Source organism: Limulus polyphemus, unplaced genomic scaffold (assembly GCF_000517525.1).
Source record: "Limulus polyphemus unplaced genomic scaffold, Limulus_polyphemus-2.1.2 Scaffold2076, whole genome shotgun sequence".
Taxonomy (NCBI): domain Eukaryota; kingdom Metazoa; phylum Arthropoda; class Merostomata; order Xiphosura; family Limulidae; genus Limulus; species Limulus polyphemus.
The window spans coordinates 27,163-32,465 of NW_013667686.1; positions in this window are offsets into that span (position 1 = coordinate 27,163).

Sequence of the window (5,303 nt, forward strand, 5' to 3'; positions counted from 1 at the left end):
GTGCGTCCAGATTTACACGAAGTGGGTGGGTGGATGAACAAGCTCAGTTGGTCAAATGAGCCTTGCCCCGACACGCTAATAGTGTGAGCGTTTGTTTGTTTGTTGTTTTTAATTATGCACAAAGCTACACAAGGGCTATCTGTGCTCTGCCCACCACGGGTATCGAAACCCGGATTCTAGCGTTGTAAGTCCGCAGACATACCGCTGTACCACTGGGGGGCTAGTGTGAGCGAAAATATATTTCTTTTATTATATTTATAGAAGAAAAAATATTACTTCCAGTTTGTCAAAGAAAATTTAACTTTGAATTTTAAAATTTTAATGGGATTTGGATAATTAGAAGAGGAAACCTGTGTCTACTGAATACACTACTGGTATGTAATTCTTACTTATCAACCAGGGAGCTGTGTTAAGTATTCTGATTAGAAGCGTAAGTGACGATTGTGGGTTGTAATGCACGTGTCTGCTTGCCGTTTTTCTCGTTTAATTCTACGTTTAATCAAAATGTTTGTTTGTTTTCTTTGCGGATACCGAATAATTACAGCAAAGTGGTTTTTAAAATTTGCAGGAGTGGCGCGAAAGCTGCTCTTCGTACTGGAAGCTATGTCGTATAACAACCTACATCATCCGCTTACAATTGATAGCACACAGAAGTAAGTCTACCTCATTAAACACAGACCCGCTACATAATAGAGACATATGCTGTTAAAATAGACCCTGAAGCGTAAAACTCTCGACGGCAGAACTCTCATCTTGAGTTGATAGAAATGCAGATTGTCCCATAAGCAAACAGTTGCTTCGATATTAAACAGGTTATTATTGACACAGGAAATACTGCCTCGAGCTGTGACTTACATGCATATAATATCAACACGAGTTGTATATAACCCACAGAGCGGAATTCCATATCAATAGCTTACTGCACACACACATAAACACACTATATATATATATATATATAAATTGTATAACTTTCACATAAACCAGTAGCCTTGCATATGATACATATCTATCATTTAACACGTGCTATCAGTTAGATAAAGTTTCTTTGAGAAAGTCCTGTTTGCACAACCATGAAACAAACACTATTTGGCTTTGGGAAAGAACTTCCGTGATTATATATCCTTACACAACACATAAATACGCACTAGCCGAATGTTTTCGCTGAGGTTTATGTGGTCGCATATACGTTCGTGTGGTGTAGAAGTATGGAGACCTTAGGAAACACGGTTTTAAATAGAGTCGATAGTAGGGTCGTTATGTGTTTGCTTTTCATCCAGTTTGTATATACACACGCTCGTGAGACCCTCATTAGCCTTCACGCTACTTCTTCATACTTGAATTATGTACTTATCGGGATAGATTTTGCGTCATGTGTCCATAAATATCCATAATTACAGAAAAAGTATGAGCGTATAAACAGAGAAAAGTCATAAAATGAAACACTTTACATAACAACATTGATGTTATGAATTCAGATTACATAATTAAGTAAACAAGATTATTTTCAAGCACTATTAATAGGTGGATGAGGATATTAGTCTTAGCTTCACTGATAAACAGAAGTTTATTTTGGTTCTGTTTCTTAGAAAAGATGTGAACTTTATTGCCTCTACCAACCTGAATCTAAAAATCTAATTGAAAATTTTCTATCCCGTCTAACGTTTAGTTCTGTCTATGTGGAAAGTTGGGTTATCATGATTATATTGAAACAAAATTACAAACGAATCAGTCTTCTGACAAACAATTTATTGATTATATTAAAAACTAACTACAATCTGGCGAGACGTGTGAGAGCGAGTTCGGTAAATATAATTAATTAAAATTGGAGTTTTTCTTTCTGAACACCCTGTATATTCATACAACACTCTTTGACAAATGCATATAATATTTTATCAACATTTTATTGGCAATAAAATCAATATTATGTGTGCATTAAGTATACTAAACAAACAGTTTATGTTATAAACCTATAACTATGTATGTGTAAATCTTCAAATACACTTTCATCAAAGTTATGAGATGAACCTTTGTACTTAATAGTCAAATTAGGTTATCTTAAAAACCATTAATGTATTTGAGTTTTGTGTATATGCATTCCATAGCCTCTTTAATAACTGAAAAATACCTGAAAATTCCGTATTAGTAATTATAATGGATCTTTTCATATAATATTTCCATCTATCTATTCAATCAAACATTTCAACTTTGACTTGTTTCAGAGAATCGACCATTCATAGACGCGGAATGATGAAAACTGTTTTTATTAAACTAGGAAATATTTTCACTCGCTTCTTTATAGGATTTAACCTGTGGATTCAACACAAAATTATTACAAAACCTGTGGATTTAACACAAAATTATTACAAAACCTGTGGATTTAACACAAAATTATTACAAAACCTATGGATTTAACACAAAATTATTACAAAACCTGTGGATTTAACACAAAATTATTACAAAACCTGTGGATCTAATACAAAACCTATGGATTTAACACAAAATTATTACAAAACCTATGGATTTAACACAAAATTATTAAAAACTGTGTATTTAAGACAAAACCATTAGAAAACCTGTGGATTTAACACAAAACCACTAGAAAACCTGTGGATTTAACACAAAACTATTGCAAAACCTGTTGTGAAGTTTAGAGGGTTATCTAGAGGATCGATAGTTTGATTTCTTTGTTGTGAAGACAATAGGAAGAGAAGGCCCAAGTTTAAAAAACTAGACTCTAGTTAAGACTTTATTTTTTAAAATTAGAAAAAAAGGCTAGACTTCTATTAGCTAGACGGGTCAGGAGCAGTCCATTACACTAAACCTTTACACACTTATATTAGCTAGACGGGTCATGAGCAGTCCGTTACATTAAACTTCTACACACTTCTATTAGCTAGACGGGTCAGGAGCAGTCCATTACACTAAACCTCTACACACTTCTATTAGCTAGGCGGGTCGCGATAACACCTCTGAACAAAAGCGTGACACTTTGCAGTGACCAGCTTCCATTTTTGTTACTTGTAGGACGCAGAGAAATATTTATCAAAGCCACGTTGGTAGAAAGACAAATCACGTGGTATCCAACTTCTATGAAATGAAACTGATTTCTGGCAGGCGCCGCGGGTGTGAAAATGACAGCGGTTCTTGATCGCTGCTTAACAACCACAGACAAACTCTTCAACAATAGATGCCAGCTTTCCTACCCAACTTGAGTCGTTAATAATCCTCATGACTTGAAAGTTTACACCACCTTACGATAACGAGGACTACCATAATACACGATCATACGATAATGAGGGCCAACATAATCACTTACGGATATTTGGCTTAAAAAACAAACAAACAAACACGCATACACAAAGAAAACTTTAGTGCGCTTGACAGGTGAAACTGCTTTCGTCATTAACTTAACGATGTTGCCTCAATGCTTGGGCGGGCGTAGCCTAGTGGTTAATGTGCCTAGACAGTGAATCCAAGGATTCATGATTCTCGTCTATTTGTCGTAAAAACGTGTTCCGTACTTTAAGACTGTGAGTCAACTGTGGGAGTGGCGATCCATTCCAACTATTTGGTGAAGCCATCCTCCCAAAATAAAACGATTCATATGTTGTGCTTTCAATTTGTACCCCGGTGGGACAGCGGTAAGTCTTCGGAATTACAATGCTAAAATCAGGGATTCGATTCCCCTCGATGGACACAGAAGATAGCCCGATGTGGCTTTGCTATAAGAAAACACATACACACGCACACACACTTTCAATTAAATATTTTCTCGAAATCTAGCAAGATTCTCAATAAAATATCACATAGAACAATACAGCTTGATCATACCACACGTAAAATAACACATCCTCTATATGGTATAAACTATAGTAATACACAGATAACTTAATAATTTCTTGAACGCCAACGATTTCATTCCAATAAATCCAAACATGGATGTTTCGAGAACAATAATTACTCAAAATACTACTCCTTACCAAAACAGTTCTTGTATGAAGCAGAGCGTGACCTAGTAGTTAACGTTCCGGGGCCGAAAAGCCGACAGTTGATGACTCGTGTTAAATTACCGATTTCTGTCAAATTATGATTATCTGATAAATCAGACTAATTAATTTCACAAGAGGATGGTTAGATAATATATAACTAAAATGTATGTGTAAGTTATCACAGATTGAAATAACATACATGAACTTTGAACAGACGTGAAAGAATTTAACCCAATTTATTCAGGTAATGAGAGCACTCGGCTCGCAACTTACGAATTGCTGGTTCAAATCCCGTCACCAAACATGTCGACCCTTTCAGTCGTGTGGGCGTTATAACGTACGGTCAATTTCACTTTCACTTCGTTTGTTTGTTTTGGAGCAAAGCCACATTGAGCTATCTGCTGATTTCACCGCAGTTAATCGAACTCTGGATTTTAGCGTTGTAAGTTCCTAAACTTACCGCTTTTCAACTGGGGGACCTTTTTGTCAGTAAAAGAGTAGTCCAAAAGATGTCTAAGAGTGGTGTTGGTTCGCTGCCTTCCCTCTAGCCTATCTTTCTAAATTAGGGACGACTAGCGCAAATAGCTCTCGAGTAGCTTTGCGCGAAATTCAACAAACAAACAAACAAATCAATTTATTCAAAACAAGATAAAAGAAATAGAGTAAAAACTGGGCAAGTTCTAAAAATAAAGACAGGAAGTTGATACAGGCTAAACAACTTCTGTGGTAGAAAAGTTCAAATAAAATACAAAAAACAATGAAATACAACCACGAGTAAAGGATACGCCTATTATACCAGCCCGGAGTGGTTTTTGTTTTGGCTATTGTTGTTGAACTCAAAGTTACAGAATGGGCCATCTGTGCTCTGCCCACCACGAATATCAAAACCAAATTTTGTAGCGTTGTAATCCTGCAGGTTTACCGTTGAGCCGCTCTAGGGGGATGGGGTGGGGGTGGAGTGAATGTGAATAAGAAACAACATTTATAGCATAAAATAGAAATAACGAGAATGAACAACCTTTATAGCACAGTAGTTAACTATTACAAAGACTACTTAATAACATAATGATTAATTATAATAAATATCACTTTAAAACATAATGATTGATTATAATAAACATTACTTTAAAACACAATGATTAATTATATAAATATTACTTTAAAACACAACGATTAATTATAATAAATATTACTTTAAAACATAATGATTCATTATAATAAACATTACTTTAAAACACAATGATTAATTATGATAAATATTACTTTAAAGCACAATGATTAATTATGATAAATATTACTTTAAAACACAAC